General features: G+C 32.1%; 2 long non-coding RNA genes across 3 annotated transcripts; both read left to right on the forward strand.

Annotated features, from left to right (window-relative positions):
* The first annotated feature begins 602 nt into the window (after positions 1-602).
* LOC107062206 (uncharacterized) lies at positions 603-16,689 on the forward strand. Its single transcript, XR_001474494.1, has 3 exons — positions 603-616; positions 7,409-7,414; positions 16,662-16,689. It is a non-coding gene; the product is annotated as an uncharacterized lncRNA (long non-coding RNA).
* Positions 10,093-14,025, forward strand: LOC102597981 (uncharacterized). Of its 2 annotated transcripts, XR_001474493.1 has the most exons (3): positions 10,093-10,561; positions 12,484-12,597; positions 13,777-14,025. It is a non-coding gene; the product is annotated as an uncharacterized lncRNA (long non-coding RNA). The 2 variants fall into 2 exon arrangements; XR_367959.2 differs by lacking the exon at positions 13,777-14,025 and having other exon boundaries at positions 12,484-12,806.
* Positions 16,690-25,675: the final 8,986 nt, after the last annotated feature.

The following is a 25,675-nucleotide window of genomic DNA, read 5'->3' on the forward strand; positions in this document are numbered from 1 at the left end:
AAGTAAGACTTATATTGAAAACAAACCACATTTATACAATATAATGGGCTTCAACCATGGGCTCAGGACCATGGCCCAAAATTATTGGTTAATAAAATAGGTGTGTATCAATATATTTTTAGACTACGTTAAAATACTAAAATGAATATTAAAAAGAGTAATAATTACATGTAAAAATAATAATTTAACAAAGAACAATGATTTATTCAAATAGAGACACTATTCTTAATATATTCAACTAACTGTGACAAAAATAATGTAATCAAAATTAATTTATAAAAAAATGTATTCTTAACTATTTAATGAATAAGACTTAAAAGTATGAATTAAAAAAATTTGAGGTCAAAATTGGGTGTCAACAGACTGTGCTTTACGGGCTTACATGGCTGGGACAGTCAGAGAAAGCATCAATTTAGATGCGGAGTATTTCTATCGATACTGTAATTCAAAGACAAATTTTGTTTTACATGTTGTGAAGCTTTAAAACATCTGCACTTATGTTGCTTCTTGTGCAAACATCAAAAAGATTTTGGATGTTGGCATTTGTGTTTTGTGTGTCTCACAAAAAAGGAGTAGAAAAGATTTGTTGCATCGTATTTAATCAATCAAGGCAAAGGTATAACTAATTGATGAATTATCTTTGTTTCCTTACGATGCTATATTTTTTTAATTTGAGGTTTATAGTCACCAGAATGACCAATTTGATAATCATAACAACTTAAGAAAGCATTCTGCATTCAAGATGCATTCAAAAAGGAAAATTGGTAAATTTTCTACCTTGTCATCATCTTTTTTTCTGTTTATCTTTCACTTTGACTTGAATATCTGTATTTGAACAAGATATTTCATAAATGCGGTTATCTTTCTTTACGTTTTGTCTATTTTAATGCTTCCTACTGTCCCCAATTAGAAAAAAAAAAACTTGTTGAAACTAAACAAGTCATTCATCCTTTGATTGTGGTAGGGTATCTTTCCTTGTGGTATGTTGCTGGCTCTTCTTATTTCCATCTTTAGGCGAGTCAATCTCCTTGATTATGTTATACTCGTGTGTCAATCTTCCTTATTTCTGGAAGTGTGTGATTTCCTTTCTTAGATTTATGCGATTTTTGATGTCTTATTTTTATTTTAATTTTGGACAGATCATTTAGGATTAGTGTCATCATTAAAACATAAATTGAAATATAAGTTAATGAAGCAAATAAAATGTGTTATTGGTTTTCTACCTTTAGCAATACTGATCAGATTTACTTGAGCGTATCTGTTAGGTTGATATATCCATCTATGTATGTTATTGTGCTTCTGATTCTTCTTGATGGACTTGATGTGCAATCATATTTTCTAATGATTATATCTATATGTTATTGATGAGTCCACGATTTGGACTCATTTAGGGATTTATTTTAATAGATTTAGTGTCCTCAAAGTCTTATTTTGTGCAAATAAGTGATGTAAATCCTTTATTTCCAGGTATTTAGATTGAGGAACAAAGCATGGACACTAATGAGCAAAAAGGAACAAGGCAGCTGAAAGAATATAGAAAAGAAAGCCTGGTGATCTCCCAACCCAATGAGCGAGTCGCCGAATGGCTATGATCTCACCTAAAGTTCCAGTGTGCCAATCCCTGAAGGAGAAAATCAAGTTGGCCATAGAATGAAGCAGTCAGCATGTCGCCGAACGGTTCCGTGATGTAGTGTTAGATCACCCAAAGTTACAGAACTTGAGGATGTTGAAGACCAAAACAAAAAGGTGATCGAACTGACCAAAGGGCGGATCGCCGAGTGGATCGACGATCCCGACTTACTGCGCCGAATGGTCCTTCGCAGCATATTTTTGGCGACTATAAATACATTTTTAAATTCTTAGTTTAGTATGAGTTTTCATAATATAGAATTTCTTATCAATTTTAGATAGAACCCTGTGTTTGGAGACAATATTTTCTTTAGCTTTGAAGAATTGAAGTTTTCCATTTTGAGAAATTGGAAGTGGATCTTTGAGATTCTTCAATTTAGACCTTTGTAAAGACGAAATTAATCTTACAAGTTGATGAAAACACAATTTGGTAACTATTTCTATCTTTTTATGATGTTTAGCTAAAATCGCAATTCTTTAGGTGTGATGTGTGATTATGGGTTGATTAGCTTGTGGGTATTGTTAATTGATAGTTTAAACGTTGTTTAAAAGTGATTTTCAATCATTAATTGTGATTTAATTTAAAGAGTTGTAGGTGCAAATGCAATTCTACCTTCATATTTTTGGCTTGCTTGAGAGAGAGGTTTTAAAACCAAGATTACTGATTTAATGGTCTGCGGGTATGGGTTGTCACGGGTTCAGTTCGAGAGAGTGAATCCTAAACATTTTTCGACACATTCAGCTCGAGAGAGTGAATGGACTAAAGTTTAGACTGTTCTTAGTTGATGCTTATTGGTGTTCGAGAGAAACCAATTTGATTCGGGATAAATTGTTCGAGAGAAAGTTTATCCCCACTAAATTATAGCTTATTCACTGATTTACAGCTATTTACTATTAGTTGCAATTACCCATTTGTTTACCTTGCCTTATAATCCAATCACATCCCAAGAACCCGTCTCTTTACTTGTTAATTAGTGTTAGTTGTTGTTGTTGTAGTTGATAATTACAATCAAAACCCCCATATTTGACACTTGTGTCACCCATATTTAAATTATGCTTTTATTCGTAAATGTCTTTACCTATAATTGACTTGAACTTATTTGTACTTGGCTCTTGATTCTTAAGAACGTACCACTCCCTAGGAATTCGACCCTAACTAACTTAGTTAGGTTATATTACTGACTAATGATCGTTAGCACTTAAAATTGGATGAAGTATCCTGATACGTGAAATCAGTTATATCTATCATATTTCTGGAATTTTGGTTCAGTGCTCAATTTGCTACTATTAACGAATCTTGTGGTAGTCCATACCCTACTCTATCTCTAATATCATGTAGGATTCTTTTAATTCTTCAAATTTTGGACAATGGTTTTCATGAAGTTATTTTCTGGATCATTACAATTTATAGCTAACTCTGATACCTTGCAACTTCAAAATCTTAGTCAGAAGCAAAAGATATTAGATGGTTCCAATCTGCTTAAACATTGATTACAAAGTTACCCTATGCATATGGGAGATAGCAAATACACAGTGGAATGTGCAAGTGCGTCCGGACAATATCCTCATAAAAAATGATTTGATACATTGCTATGTGCCACTGATTTTAACCTTGGAGTCCAAACATTTTGTTTAGCTTGCTATTGGAGCAAGAGAATAACATAATTAAGACTTTAAAGCAGAACCCTATATAGAGTTGCATTTTTATTATTCCTATAGTTGTACAAGGAGCAAAAAAGTACACTATCACCATGTGTTCAACCATAAGGAGCGCTATATACCTCGTTATTAGTGGAAGCTCCTAACTTCAAAGTTAGATTACGTTTTTGCCTCAATATAAATTAAAATGTTATAAAACATATAATTATTTAAATATACAATACTACGGAAAAGGGTCTAAAATCCCCCCTTAGCTATTTGAATTGGCACAAAATTACCCTCCATCCATCTTTTGAGCTTCAATTACCCATGAAGTTAACCTTTTGGCTCAAAAATATCCTTGATGTAAACTTGTGGCTCGTGATATTTTCCCTTATTTTTAACAACTCCTCGAAAGTAAAAGTATTGAATATTTATTTATTGTGTTGCCTAATCTGATTGGTCTGAATTTAAACCCTTCTCAAATAAGTAATGAAACCTACATATGATTCATATTTTGACCCAAAAAGCATGAAAATATTATACAAAAAAATATCAATTTCATGATATCTTCCTATAGACCTATTTCAAATCAACGCCCAATTTATTATATCCCAATTTATAATTGGAGATCTAACTAAAATTGATACTCGCCCGGTTTGATTGTTAGTCTAAAAAATATTAATATTCTTTATTAATATATGTTTTTCTATTAGTTATCCAATTGTTTTGTTCATTTCCCTCTTTTTTTTTAAAATCTCTTATTCTTCATTAAGATATCAAGGATTCAAACTTAAAAATGAACATACATGTTCATATTCTTTTTCTATTAGTTTATGTTCGATGGGGATAGCAAAAAAAGTTATTTTGATTCTTTTAGTTTGAATTTTGGATACACGCGAAAGAAAAATTACAGTATATGTATACATAGTTGCTTAATTAAATCATCTTCTATTGAACTAACTATTTGTAAATGTACGTCGTTGTTATTTTTCTTCTTTTTTCTCCCTTGTTTAATTTATCATTAGTTGAAAGAATGAATTAAAATTTAAAATGGTGGACAAGATGAAAGACAAAAAAATCAGGCCAAACATACGAACCCATATATTAAGTAATTTCAAATTATTTTAATGGAGAAGGGCATAAAATTCCCTTAAACTATGAGATCTAGTATAAATTTATCCTTCATCCACTTTATGAGTGCGGACAGTTAGAAATAAGGGTATTATTGAGTCAAAAGTTTGACATCGTGCGTATTTGGGGGGCGAAAGGTGGGTGGAAGGTAATTTTGTGCCATTTCAAATAGTTGAGGGGCATTTTATGCCCTTCTCCGTAAATACTATATCATTTTAATTACATAAATATGTAATGACCTTTTAACTTCATTAAGTAAATTCTTAATTAAATATCTAATTGAATAATAGTATTTAAATTACATAAAGGGGTGGTTAAGCAAGAAATCATTAAGTTAAAAAGTTTAATTACATACTCATAAAATATTATGGATTGTTATACTTATTAATTAAACAAAAACAAATAAAAAAGCAAATTTTAGAAGTTCATCTGTAATTCGTAAGTTTTGTACGTTATTGAACCTATAATATATTGGTGTAAATATATGTATATATATATTTCTAATAAATATTATTCCTTAGAGAAATAAATCTTCAAGAGAAACATATACGAAAGTAAATGGTACTTTATGGTGTAAGAAACAAATAAATAAATACTATTGTAGTCAAGTCTTTTCATCTACTCTTATTGGAATTCTTTAAGAGAAACTTATAAAAACAATAACAGAAGAATTAATTTGTCGAGTACTATATTATAATAATGTAGCTAGGTCTATTTGTCTACTCTTATTAAAATACCAGTTAATGTATTTCATATTTTAGAAAATTGTTCTACCTTTTGTGTTTTCAACTTAATTGCACCAATATATTTGTATTCATTCATATCAAGTACTGCCAATTTGCAATGAATGTAGCATGATTTTTGGGATGAAAATATAGAAGGAAGAAATTTTTAGCTGATTTTGTCATTCCTTTGACAACCCATCAATTTGTTAGGTGACTTTTTAGTATTTATCATATTTTTGTAATATTTTGATGTAGTGTTGTTTCTTCATTTGTAATTCTATTTACTTGATATGTGCATGAGTTTATCTTGTAGTGAAATTATGTTTTTGAAGTTATTATAATTTTTGTTGCCACTCACTATGCATATTCTTTTATTATTATACTCTTATTTTTTCACTATTTTTTAGGTATGTAAAAGGATATATAAACTTTAGTGCTTATACTTTTATTCGACATGAATAGTCCATTAGGTCAAATTTATATCAATTTAGCATGTTCAAGACGTAAAACCTAAATAATAGTAAGCTGCAAAATTCTTGCATGCTTTCTCAATTCTTTTGTACATAACTTTTTTCTCTAAAATTTTAAGTTTCTTGTAATCTAGTCAAAGCGTGTTTCTTGTAATCAAGTTCCTAGCATAGTTTTTTGGTGAATCTAAAGTGAAAAGACAAAAATTATAATTTACTTAAAGAATAAGCAAATAAATATACTGGCTATCTTCTTATGGACCAATATTAAATTTAACAAAAGAAATATCTATATATCACCATCAAAATAAATTTAGATAAATTCTATTATTTTACCATATAGTATATGGAGCATTATTGCTATTATATGAAGTTTTAACTACGTAAATCACCCACCGAAGAAAGTTCCTAGAGTTAAGCCTTGCAAGAGTATGAATTATATACTCTTTTGACAAAATTCTTGCTTTGGTTGGCATATCACGATTCCTTTTTTTCAATTCATTTTCGACGTGCATTACTGATTTTGTCATTCCTTTTTACACAATATCCATTTGTTAGGTAACTTTTTCGTATTTCTCATCTTTTTGTAATATTTTGATGTAGTTTTGTTGCTTCATTTGTAATTCTATTTACTTGATATAAGCATGAGTTTATCTTGTAGTGAAATTATGTTTTTGAAGTTATTATAATTTTTGCGGCCTCTCACAATGCATATTCTTTTATTACTATACTCTTATGTTTTTTCCTTTTTTTCAGGTATGTAAAAGTATATAAATTTTATTGGTTGTACTTTTATTCGGCATGAATAGTCCAGAAGGTCAAATTTATCTCAATTTAGCATGTTCAAGAGGTAAAGCCTAAATAATAGTAAGCTGCAAATTCCTGCATGCTTTCTCAATTCTTTTGTATATATTTTTTTCTCTAAAATTTTAATTTTCTTGTAATCTAGTAAAAGCACATTTCTTTTAATAAAGTTCCTAGCATAATTTTTTGTTGAATCTAAAGTGAAAAGACAACAATAATTATTTTCTTAATGAATAAGATCATAAATATACTGGCTATCTTCTTATAGACCAATATTATATTTCATCAAACAAATATTTATATCTTACCATAAAAATAAATTTAGATAATTTTTATTATTTCATTATATAGTATATTGAACATTATTGCTATTATATGAAGTTCCTAACTACATAAATCACCCACAAAAGAAAGTTCCTATAGTTAGAGCTTTCATGGGTGTGTGTGTATATAAATATATATATATATATATATATACACACACACACTTACTCTATTGTTTAGTACATGTGCATTGTAATGACCCTCAAGTTCATTTTCGGCTTAATGCCTTCTTTTCGTTGTTTAGAGCATTCCTATAGTGACCCCAAGTCATTTATGACTTGTTGGCACTAACTCTTTAGTAGCCTGATCGTTTGTTTAGGTTTTATGCCAGTTTCCCTATTATGGAGCTTTTGAAACTTGAATAGTTGACTTTAGTCAGAACATTAGGTAAAAATCCTCAGAATAGAATTGTGACGGTTTCATCAACTCTGGAATGGTCATTTTAGGCTACTGGCATGGTCTGTTCGAATACTGAGGCTTCTAGCGCGAGATTGTGCCATTAGGCATTTTAGCTTCTGAGATTTGGCCTAAGTTTGACCTTGTTCAACATTCTTGGTAAACGTGCTCGGATTGAAATTCCATCAATGCAGTTAGCTCCGGAATGTCAAATTTGGTCTAGAAGGATCTTTAGTTTAGGGCCTCAGGCTTCGAGTGTGGGATTGAGCACTTGGAAGAGATGTTGTAAAGCTTAAAGTCCTAGAGTTTACTTTGGTCAACATTCGGAGAATAAGTTGTCGTATGAGAATTCTGTCAGTGCTGTTAACTCAAGAATGTTGAATTTGGTCTAGTTGGACCATTCGGTTGGGTCTTGAGTTCTTCTTTTTGATATTTGGGTGTTTAGGCAAAACGTTTAGTCTTAGGCCTAATAGGTCCCAAAGGGGTATTTCTATCATAACAATATTTTTACGGAAATCCGACAATTCCATTGAGTCTAGAATGTCAAATTTAGTGGGGTAGCATATCTGGTTTATTTTTATCGGATCCCAAATGAATCTTGATGGTCCATTAGGAGACTTTGGAAAAAAATAGAAAAAAATCGGTGCAGTCTTTTAGTGACTAGAAAATGTCTTTTTAGCAACCAGAAGTCCTTTTAGCGATTAGATCTGCCATTATTTAAAGCTGAAAATCAGCATTCAACCCTCATTTTCTAAACGTGATTTCTCTCTCAGTTTAGCTCTATTTTGGGTGATTCAAAGGTTGGGTTGCTCGAAATTGGCGTGGCTACGCATTGGCATGCTCGAGGACTGTGGGGAGGGGGGGTACCTCTGTTTGAGGTAATTGTCGAGTTTTAGTTGTTGTCCTCTTTTCTTCTTTAGCTTTAATGGTGATTTAAATGCATGGGCTGATTCCGAGCTATTTCGAGTCCGAAATTTTATTCAATTTTGTGACACAATTGTGGGAGGTTTAATGAACCTTTTCATAAAGTCAATTTCGGGATCCCCGGTGCGGGTTCCACAATCCCGTGTATGACCCGATTTTTGGATCCGTCTCTGAAAAATATGATTGTTGTGTCAAAATGACTGTATTGACTTTGTGATTCTATTTTTATAGTGTTGTAGAGTTCTGAGGTCGTGCAGAAGATAAAAGCTCCGACAACGTGATCTGGTGCGAGCCCGGTTGGCCTGCAAGTAGGCTACAACTTCCCTTTCCATAGGATCAACATGATTAAGTAATTGTATGTTGATTTGATTGAATTTGGGGTTGAGTTGGTGGTTAATCATGTTAAATTCCTAGAATCCAATATTTAGGCTACTTATCAAGTTTTCGGGCGGTTGAAGCATGTCTATTGTATTTTTTGATCATCCTCACCTTGTGGTGTGCCATATTTGTGATTCGTAAATATTGTTGGAGCATGTTTGGCCTTAATCCTGGCTTAGGCTAGTTATTGCCATAGAAATGTGTCCTTTAGGTGCTGTTAGGCCTTGTAATATCCCCCAACGTCACTTCTGACGGCTTAGCTCCCTGTAGATTGATGTAGCAGACCTCATTCTAATAGTTTGGGCCTTAGCTAGGAAGTAACACTGCTCTTTGAACCATATATTCGTAAATCCTCTATTTCTGTCAGTTCCAGTATCTCTAATTCTTGGTGTGGAAGCTACTCGTCGGTTCTGGTAGGATATTGTTCGGGCTAGAGTGATTTATTGATAACACTCGGATTGGGGGTACTCCCCGTGATGATAGTTAGGCAGCCTATCCTATTTCTACCCGATTCACCTCTATTCGTGGGTCAAGTCCTCCCCTTGGTCCTATAGCCTTGGTTCAAATCACTACAAGAAACATCATTTTCTGTGACGACCTTTTGTGGCGACACATTTAGTTGCAACAAAATATAAGGTTTTTGTGGCGACCTCTTATGGTTGCCACAAAAGCTTAAAGTTTTAGGGGCGACCCGTGTAGTTGCTATTATAAATAAGACATATAGTGGCGACTTTGGTTAGATCGCTACAAAATGTTCTATTTTTTTCTATTGAATCATGGAAGAAAACATATTTGTGGCGATTTTTATATTGTCGCTCCTAAAGATACATTTTGTGGCGACTTCGTCGTCACTAAAAGTTATCTCTTGCAACAAGTTTTTGGTCGCCACTAAAAGCATCTTTTTTGCAATAACAACTAATTATTTTCTTTGATATTTAGTCTAATTAGTATATAGATCAATTCTTATTAAAAATTTAAAGATGTTTTATATGTAATTTTGTTTTTTTATTAATAGTTATAAAGACGTATTTGTGATAAATAAATATTTATTATTACATAAATCTAATCACATATTTTAAATAAGTATTCACAAGTACATGGAGTAATTTGACATGTCCAATAATATTTACTCTACGTACTACACAAATAATTAGTTTAACAACATCTTTTATTAAGTTTTGAAATATATATAAAAGTAAATTTCAATGATGATAATAAAAATACCCTCTATTGATCACACCTATTATTTATTATTTTCGTTCTCATTTAATTAATTAGTGAAGTTTCTTTAATCTCATAAAGGTGAAACAAATATTTACGAAAAACCAAGTTACTTTTTATATATATATTATTATTATTATTATTAATTTTGAAATATATATATATATTATTATTATTATTATTATTAATTTTGAGAATTAATTTACTTCAAAAATAAAATAAAAAATTAGTCAAGCATGTATTTTATTTTGTCAAAATAAAGGTCATTTATGATTTAATAACTATAATTAATCTATTTTTGTATATAGTTGTTTTACTCTATTAAATTTTAAAGCTTAATTAATTAATTATCTCCTTTTCATTGCAAAATCGTATTTATTTGGCCACATTTTAGATGTTATATTATAATGCCACAATTTCTCAACTCCCACAATCACTTCTAAAATTATCCATGTTACCATCCAGATCTGGGAAAACCCAATGAAAACTCACCTTGTACGATGAAGGACTTGTCAAAAGTTGGATTTCTTCATACGCATCTTACGAACTTTGGTTGTCCAAAAGCTTGTTTCGACGGACGATCTCAAAATGGTATTTCTTCACTTTCTTTTTTACCTTTTAAACACTTCATTTTGAATTTTCGTACAAAACTTCTACTGGAAGAGTTTTTCTGAACGGATTTATAAGTCCAAATCTGCCCCAAATTGATTGTTTTTTATTCGAATCCTAGAATTGCGTATTATTTTCATTCCAAACAACAGTATCTAAGGTCAAGAACAATGTTATTACAGAGTGGGCATAAAAAATTGTCTGACCTAAAAATCTTTCACTCTTCCTTTAATTTTCTTTCATGTATACAATTCGTGATTTGCTGTGGGGGTGATCATCAAGCTCGGTGTCTCAATTTGGTGCCCTAGAGAGGTAATCTTATCCCCTTTTCAATTTGTTTACTTATATATTGTTTGTTTATATTTCAGTATTAGAATAGTTTAAGTTTCATGTTTGCATGGTTTTACTTCTGTTTAGGTGTAATTTGCATCTTGTCTTAGTAGTTTTAGTTCTGCGTATTATATGTGTGTCTAAATTAGCGTACTTTAGTTTAGTTTAGTCATTGTTTGAGTTACATAAGTAATGTTACCCCTGTTTTAGTGTTATTATGTTCATTTCTACTCAGTTTCTATTTCATGTAGATTAACTTAATTATAATCTTGTTTGAGTTATATAACCAATTTTCCTTTTTATGAAAGCATGAGGTTAGCTATTAATATGTTCTCCCTTTGTTTTCCTTTCTTTAGCCTATTGTTAATTCCTATGTTAGCAGTAGTTGTAGGTCAAACAAAATAATTTTTAAGAAATGAAAACTTTATGTCTTGCCTTCTTTAATCGAAAATAGAGCTAAGTATGATCAAATTGTCACTTTCCGTTCTGAATTTAGATTAAATATTAAGTCATTGTTGTTGAGTAATGTTCATGATGTTGACTAGTTGGTTAATACTTAAAGGTTCAACATGTTTGGTATTTAAAGTTGTGAGGCTACAAATAGGTGTTTGTCCCTTTAAAATTCATTTTTCTTTAAAATATAAGATTCTTCCTAAGTCATATATTCAGCTCATATATTGGGTTAATTTTGAGACAATTTTAGCCTCTTAAATGATTTTCAAACCTGCTTTCTTCTTTTTCAGACTCAAATTTGTTTCTCGTTTGTAATTTTATTTTCTTTTGAGATGTTTAGTTCTACGTTCAGTTTCTCCCCTTTATTTAACAAGGTAGTTTGGAAATTTATTCAAGATGTTTTTAAAATGAAGTTGATTTAATTGTTCTTAAATCTGAAATTTCTCACTTCTAAAACATTGTTCTTCTAGTTCTTAAGAAGACCAACTTGTCGTTAAAAAAATTATTGCAGTTTTTCTTTTCTTATAAAATCTGAATTCTGATTTTTAAAACATAAAATTTTTACTTGTGCTTATATTTTACTCTCATAAAGTTGAGTATTATGGGGTGATTGTTTGTTAAAGCTTTCACCATGTGTAAAATCCATTTCAAATGCTTATGTTGTTTTAATTTTGTTTCCACATATCTTTGTTTTTGTTTTAAGTAAGTGTGATTATCAATGTTTAGCTTGATAGTCATTGGTGATCACTCATATTCTTGTAGCTGTAGCTATTGTAATTACATCATTTTTTGAGTTTGTTTAAATGAAAAATATGTTAATATGTAGCTTATCTTATTGTTGAAATGAGAATAATCCATCATGAGACAAAGGAAGGAATAGAGGACATCATTAATTTGTCTATATTTTATTTTTATCTTCTAAGAGGTTTCAACATAAAGACTAGGTCTTGTTTAGCATGTTTTTGGAATTGAATTCGATATTTTTAAGTAGGCAAAACAATCTGTTTCTTTTGTTTAAATTGGGTCGTTCAAATTTTGTTTTCCTCTTGAAATCAAGAACTAGTTTTGTATCATTTAATGTTAAGATGAGGATTCCATTATGATAATTCTTCATTCGGCAATATCAGTTTTTCTGCATATGTAAACCTTTGACACTTTTTAAAGATCTGTGCTTAGTATACTAGGATGAACATATAATTTGATATGTACAGGAGAAGTGATTCAAGTTATTGCTTCACAGACACTGCAACATTAATCCTTGAGTTGCTTTTATATCAAATACCTTCTTGTCGCCATCGATTGTACGTAATCTCTGATTTGTATTGTAGAAAAAATATGATTGTCGTGCAATGTTGTTGGAAACAGTGGCAGGTGTACCTTGAATGGTGGGAGATATGTTGTTCATGTTCTAAAAGAATGGTCTGATAGTAGTTCTTGATTTTTTTTTGTAGGTAGTAGCTGTTCTGTTTGAAGTATGCCTAAAAAATAATGATGTACCTTTCTATGGAACAATATAAAGGAGTAACACTTGCTGAGGAGCTGAGAGGTTGTTACTTGCATTCAAGGTGGAATTTATTTTAGACAAGGAACATTTTTTTTATGTTTAATGTGCTTTTCATGTGTATGCACTATGCACAATTACTCTATGCTATGAGTTATGAAAGTTTCCAGTATCATTGTTTGGGAAATATCTCTAGTTGTCACTTTTATTTTCAATAGGTTGTTGACTTGTGTAATATATTGTGCAAGTATAATTAAAAATATTATGGCTGCATATTTTTTTTTCAAAACAAAAAGGGTATCTGTGGCGACTAAGGTCGTCACTAATATTCAGTTATTGTGGCGAAGTTACTTGCCACTAAAACTATAATAGTTATAGTGGCGAAAACAAGTCGCCTCTAAATGCCATCCTCCTACGGATATTTGCTTACCTTTAGAGGCGATTATGTCGCCACTATATATGCACTTTTTGTGGCGACATCAATTGTCGTCACTAATAACTTTTAGTTATGGAAGTACTTGCCACGGCCATAAGGTCGCCACTATATGTGTTTAGCAGCGACTTTTTGGCCTTTTGTAGCGACTTTTGGCGCCACAATATGTCAGATTTCTTGTAGTGAATCCTGGCTTTCTTTAGCGGTGGTTCAAGTCCACCACCATTTGCAGTCGTGGTTCAAGTACACTGCTCGTTACATCTCGGTTCAAGTGCATAGCTACTTAATACGTGGTTCTAGTCCACGATTATCCTTAGCCTTTGTTCAAGTCCTAGGTTATTCCAAATCTTGGTTCAAGTCCTTGATCCTCAATCTTCAATTCGGTTCATGTCCTTAAACCCTATCAGTTTTGGATGAACTTCAGGCATATGGATTAGTTTGGTTCGAGTCCGCGGAAAGTTGTGGAAATCTTGGAAACTTCGTCGTGTCCTCTTATTCCATTCTATACTCTTCCTTGTACATGTCAGACTTATGGGAATGCGCACGGGTTTTACTTTTACCTTGCGCGCGAGTGTAACCTTCAGATTTACGAGAGCCCAGTCAGATTAAATTAGTTATTCTCCTTTTCTTTGTATGTTAGTACACTCGTGTTCATACCTGTTAGATTTCTCTTTCTTGTTTATGATAGTGTTTTAGATTCTCGAACTTCATATTACTTTTGCTTTTCTTCCTTAGTCGGCCTACGAGGCCTTCTGGGTACCTGTTTGTTTGGTTCTCATACTACACTCTACATCTGTTTTCGTGATGCAGGTCTGAGCACCAGCGACCAGCGTTGACATCGAGCCTACAACAGTCTGATTCGGAGACGGGGGTGAGCACTTGGCTTTTTATGCTATACAAGTTTCCATCTATATATATGAGTTGTCTTTTACTTTTTAAGGAAGTCTTATTTCTATGGTCCACTTTTGGGACTTGTACTCATTTTGTTAGTAGTTTTGTAGCTGTGACTTTCAGGTTCTGGGAGGAATCTCTTATTTGTATATATGTTTTGGCTTGCTTCCTCTTGTTCATCTATGATTTATGTTATTGTTTTAGTTAGCCCTCAATCCCCTTACTTGTAGTTTCGGGATACGGGTTGTCTTGCCTACTGGTGGGTTATAGCAGGCGCCATCATGAATCGAGGAATTAGCTTGTGACATGTATGCACAGTATAAGATACTCAATTTTATAGTCTATTATTCATTCTTCAGTCAATAGCAACATGCTTTCCGTGCTCTTCCATGTCATTGACCATAAACACCCCTAAATATGTCATAATAAATTAATTATGTGAAAGATATTAGCCCCTCATATTCTCAAATGTGTGTTTCCTTATTATTCTAAACCTATTAAATCATAAAAAGATCTCATTAAGTTTTGAAAAACTTTCTAATCATATATAAAAATTAAAAATGTTTTGAAATACATTATTTCTTTAAAAAAAAGAATAACTAAAGAATTATGAACAAAGTAAGTCACATGTTTGTTAATCTTGAGGGCACCAGCTGGGAAAAAATATAGGAAATAAAACACATAGTTAACTAAATAATTAAATAATAGTTCAAAATAATAACAAAAGTTACTAAGTTAGTGGTGAATGACATAATAATTAATGGAAAAAAGAAATTGTGCAAAACCAACTTACTAACAACAATAGGTTGGTCATTTTTTATAATAATTTCAAATTCAAAATCATATCAAATTTACAAAGATAAAATAATATGCAATCACTAACAAACAGTAAACACAATGACTCATGGAGGAACAAAATCAAAGTGTAACAAGATTGTGAATAAAATAAAGCAACTACTAAAAAATAATGAGAAAATGAACATATCTGAAACAATAGACACATTTTCTGAGAATGAAACATGGCAGTATAATAATAATTAATTTTTAAAACTAGACAAAATGATAAAACAAAATCAAATAATAGCATTGACACATAATTTGTAGAAAACATAAACACACAGTTAACTAAACAATATAATAATAGTTCAAAATAATAACAAAAGTTACTAAGTTAGTGGTGAATGACATAATAATTAATGGAAAAAATAAATTGTGCAAAACCAACCTACTAACAACAATAATCAGTCATACGACAACATAACAAGAATGAAACAACATCTAAAATAGACTGAACCAAATCAAGGCACCCCAATATTTATTGAGTTTATTGGAGAAACACAAGGTTGAAGTGAAAACCTAACAACAAAAGTAATATAAAACAAAGAAAAATAGAGATACCAGAGTCACCAAAAAAGATGAAACCAAGGCAGTGATCCGGATAGCGTTCGCCGATGGTATTTGCGGCGGGGTCTGGTTGCTCGATGTGGTGATGTTGGTTGTTGTCTGACAAAGCTATGCTGCATATTTGAACTTGCTGACTTCTTGCAAAACAAAAAAAAGACATGAAAATGGGAAAGATGAAGGGAGGCAGTGGTGGTGTGGGTCTGTTTCTGATGGATTTATTGGGGTTTTGGGTGGATTTGGTTTGGGTTTTGTCGTGGAATTGAGGTGGCTTCGGGTTGGCTGTTCTCCGGTGTCATTACTTCACCGGAGAAGATGAAGAGAATGGGGGATTTTGGTGGTTGTCGAGGTTTTTTAGTGATGGCTAGGTGTGGGTTTTGTTGGAGTAGGAGAGCCATGGGAGGGATGGTCTTGAGATTGGGGGGGGGGGGTCTGTTTGGTTGAACCTTCTTGAAAACCGTGAGAATAAATGTGGATTGGTTGGGGTTTCAGGTGTTTGTTTTGCCGGTGGGTTTGGAGCTTGGTGGTGGTGGCGACTGAGAGAGAAAAAATGGAAGAGAAAGCTTTCAGGGTTTTGTCAATTTTTAAAATTTCACACCACAATGAAAATTATTTTACCACTAATTAAGACATATTGAAAACAAAGCACATTTATGCATTATAATGGGCTTAAACCATGGGCTCAAGACCATGGCCCAAAATTATTGGTTAATAAAATAGGTGTGTATCAATATATTTTTAGACTATTTTAAAAATACTAAAATGAATATTAGCAAAAAGTAATTAATGACATGTAAAAAATAATTTAACAAAGAATAATGATTTAATCAAATAGAGACAGAATTCTTAACATACTCAACTCACTGTGACAAAAATATTGTAATCAAAATTAATTTATAAAAATCATAAGATTTGAGAAATAAGGAAAAGTATCGATAAATGTAATGAAATTTATAAAAAAAAATGTATTTTGAACTATTGAATGAATAAAACTTAAAAGTATGCATTATAAAAATGTGAGGTCAAAATTGGGTGTCAACAGACTGTGCTTTACAGGCTAACATGGTTGGGACAGTCGGAGAAAGCACTAATTTAGATGCAGAGTATTTCTGTTGATACTGTGATTCGAAGTCAAATTTTGTTTCATATGTTGTGAAGCTTTTAAACATCTGCACTTATGTTGCTTCTCGTGCAAACATCGAAAAGAATTTGAATGTTAGTATTTGTGTTTTGCGTGGCTCACAAAAAAGGAGAGGAAAAGATTTATTGCATCTTATGGAATCAATAAAGGAAAAGGTATAGCTAATTGATAAATTGTCTTTGTTTCCTTATAATGCTATATTTTTTCAATCTAAGGTTTACAGCTACCACAATGACCAATTTGATAATCATAACTGCTTAAGAAAGGAGTCCGCATTCAAGATGCATTCAGAAAGGAAAACTGGTAACTTTTTCTACGTTGTCATCATCTTTTTTTATGTTTATCTATCACTTTCACTTGAATATCTGTATCTACGCAAGATATTTCAGTGTGTGTAAATGCGGTTATCTTGCTTTAAGTTTTGTCTATTTTAGTGCTTCCTATTGTCCCCAAGTACCAAAATACTTGTTGAAACTAAACAAGTCATTCATCCTTTGATTTCGGTAGAGTGTCTTTCCTTGTGGTATATTGCTGGCTCTTCTTATTTCCATCTTTACGCGAGTCAATATCCTTGATTCTGTTATACTTGTTTGTCAATCTTCCTTATTCTGGAAGTGTGTTATTTCCTTTCTTAGAATTATGCCTTCTTTTCACAGATTTTGGATGTCTTAGTTTTATTTTGATTTTTCACAGATCATTTAGGATTAGTGTCATCATAAAAACATAAATTGAAATATAAGTTAATGAATCAAATAAAACGTGTTATTGGTTTTCTACCTTTAGCAATACTGCTCAGATTTACTTGAGCGTATCTGTTAGACTGATATATCCGTATATGGATGTTATTGTGCTTGTGATTCTTCTTGATGGATTTGATGCGCAACCATATTTTCTAATGATTATGTCTATATGTTATATCTTCTATATTTCTGGAATCCTAGTTGAGTGCTCAATTTGCTACTATTAACAAATATTGTGGTAGTCCATACCCTACTACATTTCTAATATTATGTAGGATTCTTTTAGTTCTTCAAATTTTTGACAATGGTTTTCATGAAGTTATTTTCTGGATCATTACAATTTACCGCTAACTTTGGTACGTTGCAAGTTCAAAATCTTAGTCGGAAGCAAAAGACATTGGATGATTCCAATATACTTAAGCATTGATTACAAAGTTACCCTATACATATGGGAGATAACAACTACACAGTGGAATGTGCAAGCGCGTCCGAATACTATCATCATAAAATTGATTTGATACATTGCTTTGTACCACTGATTTTAACCTTGGAGTCCAAATATTTTGTTTAACTTGCTGTTGGAGCAAGAGAGTAGCATAATTAAGACTTTAGAGCAGAACCCTATATAGAGTTGGATTTTTATTATTCCTATACTTGTACAAGAAGCAAACAACTACACTATCACCATGTGCTCAACCATAAGGAGTGCTATATACCTCGTTATTAGTGGAAGATCCTAACTTCAAAGATAGATTATGTTTTTGCCCCTCTATAAATTGAAAATTTATAAAATATATAATTATTTAAATATTCAATACTATGGAGAAGGGTCTAAAATGCCCCCTCAGCTATTTGAATTGGCATAAAATTACCCTCCATCCATCTTTCGAGCTTCAATTACACATGAAGTTAACCTTTTGGCTAAAAAATAACCTTGATGTAAACTTGTGGCTCATATTTTCCCTTATTTTTAACAACTCCTCGAAAGGAAATTTATTGAATATTTATTTATTATGTTGCCTCATTTGATTGATCTCAATTTAAACCCTTCTCAAATAAGTAATGAAAACTACATATGATTCATATTTTGACCCAAAAAGTTTGAAAATAGTATTCCGAAAAATATCAATTTCATGATATCTTCTTATAAACCTATTTCAAATCAACCCGCAATTTAATATAGCCCAGTTTATAATTGAAGATCTAACTAAAATCGATACTTGCCCGGTTTGATTGTCAGTCTAAAAAAATATTAATATTATTTATTAATATATTTTTTTCTATCAATTATCCAATTGTTTTGTTCATTTCCCTCTTCTTTTTTAAAAAAAGTCTCTTATTCTTAATGAAGATATCAAGGATTCAAACTTGAAATGAACATACATGTTCGTATTCTTTTTATATTATTTTTATGTTGGGTAGGGATAGCAAAAAAAGTTATTTTCATTCTTTTATTTTTAATTTTGGATAGACGGAAAAGAAAAATTACAGTATACGTATACATAGTTGCTTAATTAAATATTCTTTTATTGAACTAACTATTCGTAAATGAATGTCGTTGTTATTTTTCTTCTTTTTTCTCCCTTGTTTAATTTATCATTAGTTGAAAAAAAATTAAAATATAAAAAGGTGGACAAGATCCAAGACGAAAAAAATCAGGCAAAACATATGAGCCGATATATGAAGTAATTTCAAACTATTTTAATGGAAAAGGGCCTAAAATGCCCTTAAACTTTGATATTTGGTATAAATTTACCCTTCATCCACTTTATGAGTGTGGACAGTTAGAAATAAGGGTATTATTGAGCCAAAAGATTGATATCGTGCATATTTGGGGGACAAAAGGTAGATGGAAGGTAATTTTGTGCCATTTCAAATAGTTGAGGGGTCCGTAAAGACTATATCACTTTAATTACATAAATATGTAATGACCTTTTGACTTCATTCAATAAATTCCTAATTAAATATCTAATTGAATAATAGTATTAAAATTACATAAAGGGGTGGTTAAGCAAGAAATCATTAAGTTAAAAAGTTTAATTACATACTCATAAAATATGGTGGATTGTTGTACATATTACTTAAACAATAACAAAAGAAAGGTAAATATTAGAAGTTCGTCTGTAAATCGTAAGTTCTGTACGTGATTGAACCTATAATATTTTGGTATAAATATATCAATATATATATTACTAATAAATATTATTCCTTAGAGAAATAAATTTTCAAGAAAAACATATACTAAAGTAAATGGTACTTTATGGTGCAATAAATAAATAATATTGTTGTCAAGTCTTTTCATCTGCTCTTATCTGAATTCTTTAAGAGAAACATATAAAAAGAGTAACAGAAGAGTTATTTTGTCGAGTACTATATTATAAGAATGTAGCTAGGTTTTTTTTCCTACTCTAATTAAAATATCAGATAATGAATTTGATATTTTTGAAAAAAATTCTACCTTTTGTGTTTCCAACTTAATTGCATTGCAGTAATATATTTGTATCAATTCATATCAACTACTGCCAATTTGCAAAGAATGTAGCATGATTTATGGGATTGCAATTTAGAAGGAAGATTATTTTTTTTGAAAAAATTCTTCCTTTGGTTGGTATAGCACGATTCTTTGTTTTTTCAATTGATTTTTTATGTGCATAGCTTATTTTCTCATTCCTTTTGACACAACATCTATTTGTTAGGTGATGTTTTAGTATTTCTCATCTTTTTGTAATATTTTGATGTAGTGTTGTTGCTTCATTTGTAATTCTATTTACTTGATATGAGCATGAGTTTATCTTGTAGTGAAATTATGTTTTTGAAGTTATTATAATTTTTGCTGCCTCTCACTATGCATATTCTTTTATTATTATACTATTATTTTTCCTCCTATTTTAGGTATGTAAAAGGATATATAAACTATAGTGCTTATACTTTTATCCAACATGAATAGTGCACTAGGTCAAATTTATCTCAATTTAGCACGTTCAAGACAGTAAACCTAAATAATAGTAAGCAGCAAAATTCTTGCATGCTTTCTCAATTTTTTTGTATATAACTTTTTTCTCTAAAATTTTAAGTTTCTTGTAATCTAGTCAAAGCACATTTCTTGTAATCATGTTCCTAGCATAGTTTTTTGATGAATCTAAAGTTAAAAGACAACAATAATTATTTACTTAAAGAATAAGCTCATAATTATACTGGCTATCTTTTTATGGACCAATATTAAATTTAACCAATGAAATATCTATATATTACCATCAAAATAAATTTAAATAAATTTTATTATTTTACCATATAGTTTATGGAGCATTATTGCTATTATATGAAGTTTTAACTACATAAATCACCCACCAAAGAAAGTTCCTATAGTTAGAGGTTGCAAGAGTATGAATTATATACTCTTTTGACTAAATTCTTCCTTTTGTTGGTATAGCACGATTCCTTTTTTTTCAATTGATTTTTGACGTGCATTACTGATTTTGTCATTCCTTTTGACACAACATCCATTTGTTAGGTGTCTTTTTCGTATTTCTCATTTTTTTTGTAATATTTTGATGTAGTGTTCTTGCTTCATTTATTATTACATTTACTTGATATGAGCATGAGTTAATCTTGTAGTGAAATTATGTTTTTGAAGTTATTATAATTTTTGCGGTGTCTCACAATGCATATTCTTTTATTACTATACTATTTTTCCAGGTATGTAAAAAGATATAAATTTTAGTGCTTGTACTTTTATTCGGCATGAATAGTCCAGTAGGTCAAATTTATCTCAAATTAGAATGTTCAAGAAGTAAAACCTAAATAATAGTAAGCTGCAAATTCCTGCATGCTTTCTCAATTCTTTTGTATATAACTTTTTTTCGCTAAAGTTTAGAGTTTCTTGTAATCTAGTAAAAACACGTTTCTTTTAATCAAGTTCCTAGTATTGTTTTTTGTTGAATCTAAAGTGAAAAGACAAAATAATTATATACTTAAAGAATAAGCTCATAAATATACAGACTATCTTCTTATAGACGAATATTATATTGAACAGAAGAAATATCTATATATTACCATCAAAATAAATTAGATAATTTTATTTTATTGTATGATATAGTATACTGAACATTATTGCTATTATATGAAGTTTCTAACTACATAAATCACCCACCGAAGAAAGTTCCTCTAGTTAGAGCTTGCAAGGGAGTGTGTGTGTATATATATATATATATATATATAGTCATGACCCAATCCACCGGGACGTGTGGGAACCTACTATAGCACCTATGTAGGAGAGCCCTTGAATCCCAAACGTTTTAAAATTGCGGAAAATTAAGAAAACTGATGAATAACAAAAATGCTTGTAAGGTTCTATAAATAAGAGTTTTAAACGACTCACAATTAACTTGTAAAGTAATTAACTTTCCCAGGGATCTAGTCTAAACAGGTACAAGAGCTTCTAAGATTACAAAAGGTAAAATACCGTACAACTGACACAACTCCCACCTCATGGAAGAAAAAATAGAAGCTGTTAGAGATTGTCTTCGTCTTCACCTATGAAACATCACTGACCCTGCAACCAGACTATGCCAAAAAAGTTTATCAAGAGTAGTATCCATACAACCACACATACTGGTAGTCGTTATCGGTCAACTAACATCCACCGCATAATATAAGAAAATCAACTAGTAGGAAGCATGCAATAAGACTATTCATTCCTCCACCTTCATATCTGCCTATCCCTTCACTTCCCGATTACTACCATTACCAATTTAGGACAACCACTTGCGACGTACTCTTACTTCTTCCACCTCACGACTCAACCCTTCACTCCGTAGCGCATGCTATCAAGACTCACTAACCGTTTCGATACAAATTCCCTTCCCAGGTACGACATCTAGCTATTTAACTTTAATGACATAACACTACCTCAATTCACACTTTAAGGAAACACATCACTCCTCCTAAGTACACAAGGTAACACATGAACCATCGGTCTCCCCTTACCATACCCCTCGTGATTCGATCTTGACCCAACACGGTTCATTCATTCACGAGACATTACAAGTAAGCATCACATGATAAATATACATAAACAGAACAATACGATAACGCTATCATTTCAAGAGCAATGTACAGTCCCCAATATCAACGATAATTAGACAGGCATATGTAACAATTCAATGATCCTCTCATGGAAACCATACCCAAATTGTTAGTGTACCGGAACGTGGTACCCGATCCCAATTAGTGTGCCAGACGCAAAACCCAATCCAATACATGCACCGGAATGTGGAACCCGATCCAAGTTAGTGTGTCGGAACGTGGCACTTGATCCAAGTTAGTGTCTCAGAATGTGACGCCCGATCCACTGAATACAACCACAATCACAATCACACTCATATGTACATTCTCATAATCATACAATTATGTGTTGAAACTTGGCATACATTTATTCATTCATACTCATTTCATTAGGTTTGATCAACAATGCTTCATTCACATACATACATGCATTACAATGAAGCAATTACCAATATACATTACACAAACAAGAAAGCAAACCATCACCTACCCTAGTTCATAGGATTAGACTTCCTCCTATGATATAATCTTGATGGAACACTATAATACAAGTACTTTATCCCTTTTTCGGTGCACAAAAGCCTACGCATAAATTCTACTATCAATTATCAATATACTATGCAGTGAATCACTGATTTACAACTACTCAATTAATAAACCTAGCTTACCTGGGTTCAAAGAAGCTGCACGAAAAAAAGGCTCCATTTCTTGTTTTTCAAACCTCGAGACGGTGGATTTGACCAGAAATATGCAAGCTATCGACATCCTTCTAGATATCTCTTCCTCCTTCTTTCCAAGCCTAGAGCAGTCTTTTGAGGGTTTCTCGGGTATTCCTCGCCTATTTTTGGTGTTTTGGGAAAAGGAAAAAAATAAGGTTTCGCATCATTTAAGTTTTGTCCAGTCCATCCCGCTCTGGCGCGAGATATGCCGCTCTAGCAGCATATGGCCCGCTATGGCGGGACGATGGGTCCAGTTTTTCCCCCGACATTTTCCTTTTCTAAAGAACGACGGTTCGGGTCATTAAATATATGTCATGCCCCGAGCCGACACCCCGAACATGGCTGGCACTCGAGTACCATTTATGGTCCCAAGCGAACCCTTGGCCAGGTTTACTTAATTAGTGGAAGACATAAAAGCATAAATACAAGGATTCAATGCATCTTTACTCAACTTGTTTAATAAAATACTTAGAACGTTTAAAGATCAAACATTCAACATGGCCAAAATGGCAACTCAAGTCTTAACATATGAAATAATGTAAAGACAACTGACTGTTAACTGTCTATGAATCCTCTAAAACAAAGAGGGATGTCGGGACATGACCCTTCAGAAAGAAAGAAGGCTCACCAACTGGCTCTGAGTGCTCAACCTGATCAACGAGGCATGGAATGCTGATCCTGGTTACTTGGGTCTACATCATAAGACGATGCAGGCCAACTGACATCAACACATTGAATGTACGAGTATGCGAGTGGGAATGCTAAACATAACGTAGACTAGAAAAGAATCTGAAAGGAAAACTTACCTTGGCTTTACTCAACTTTATCAACAACTTAACTCGATAAAAAGCAAGAAAACACATGCAATATATAGAAAACTTTTAAAACAGTAGAAAGCAACTCAGTTCGTTTAAAAAATGCAATAACAAACTCAACTTTACTCATGTAATAAAGTAATATAGTTTCTGTGGGAGTTTCTCTAACCGACAACCATCATTATGAGCCTAAGTGGTGATACAACGTCCTGCCCATGCTGTCAGAATTTCCCTATACTCTGCCGTCATATAGAACGCCTTAACTAAGTGGATCCACTAGTGTATACTAAAAAGCAACCTAAGGAGTCATCTAGAAAGTATGGTCATTTACTATCCATGATGGCTACATTGTTTATGGAGACATGAGTTAATATGAGCTCGCATCCCCATACTGGTGCTCAATACTACTCCCAAAATATACTTAGCTCATTTTATTTAAAACAAAACTTCTTTCTTTGGTTTGAGATTATTACTCAAAACTTTAGCTTAAATGCTCTCTTGGAAATCGGTTTTCCCTTTCTTGTTCAAATGTGAAAACATTTTTTTTAAACTCTTGGGAATACTAAATTCCCTTATAACTTTTTGAGAAATGAACTCAACTCTTTAATCTTTGCTTGACTTGAAACTTAAGTCTTAAAACAAAGTTAAAACTTTTGTGAAAGATTTCTTGAAAAGACTGTAAGAACTTCCTAGACTTGGCTCTTAACTTTCCTTGAATTTGAATTAATGGATTCAAGGTTATGATTCATGTTTCTGGATGATTTCTAGATGTTTAGAAGTCATTTAGAGTAGTTAGAATAAATTTAAAGTGTTAGCATACTTTAGAAGGACTTAAATTGACTAAATGATGAAAAACTACTAAAACACGACGATCCGGGCGCATCCCTGGCGCGCCGCGCCAGCCTCTACTTTCTGGGACTCATTTTGGGCGCACTGCAAGCGCACCATGCCAGCCCCTTGGGTGCTATGGGGTCGCATCGCACAAGCCCTTCCCAGGCAAACCCGATGAACTTTTCGACTCATTTTCTGACCTTAATTCGATTATTTTCGATTCCTTTTCTCAAATTCACTTTAGATTCATATACCCAAAACATATACTCAAGAATGTAACTGAAACAACTCAAGGAAACAAAACTTTAATATGAAGAAACACTTTTATCTCAACCCATGTTCAAGAACGAAAGTAATTCAAGAACAACTATCAAGAACATGAAAATTTCAATCTTTTAGAACGAATTCACGCTGAATTAAACATGCTTGGCACGTCGGTAAACAAACCCAATGTTATGAAAGTCTCACATACCTTGTAGGATTAAATCCTTGGCGAAATGCCCAACCAAATTGTATGATCTTGACGAATTTTGCCTTTTCTTCTCCTTTCTCCTCTTTTCTCCTTTCTCAAAGCCCTTGAGTGAAATTTCCAATCTTCCTAAACTGATCAAATTTAGATTTGACCCTAATTAACTCCTATATAACGAAATAAAATAATACGGTATGGAAAAGACCAAAACACCCTTTAAAAATACGGATTGGACATTACCTTATTTGAACAACCCAACTTTGAATGGGCATATCTCACTCATACAAACTCGAAATCACGCAAACTCGGCGGCGTTGGAAATGATATGATTTTCCTACGATATCTGGAAGAACACCTAAATCATCCTGAGACAGGAATTATGGTCATTTGAAGTTGACCAAAAACTCAACTTGATAAATTTTCCAAATTTCTATTCTTTCCAAAAATGGTTATTTCCAATTCTTCGCTTCTTCCTAGTTATTTCAAATTGGCGAGGTGTTAAAATATCTCCTCCTTGGAAACATTCGTCCTCGAATGAGTTTACTCTTACTAGGATAAGGGTGTAACATCAATCATTCAGTTCAAACACCCAACAAGCAAATGCAAAAACAATATACCAAGTTATAAATAAATACCAA

Source organism: Solanum tuberosum, unplaced genomic scaffold, assembly GCF_000226075.1.
Source record: "Solanum tuberosum cultivar DM 1-3 516 R44 unplaced genomic scaffold, SolTub_3.0 scf00209, whole genome shotgun sequence".
NCBI classification, from domain to species: Eukaryota; Viridiplantae; Streptophyta; class Magnoliopsida; order Solanales; family Solanaceae; genus Solanum; species Solanum tuberosum.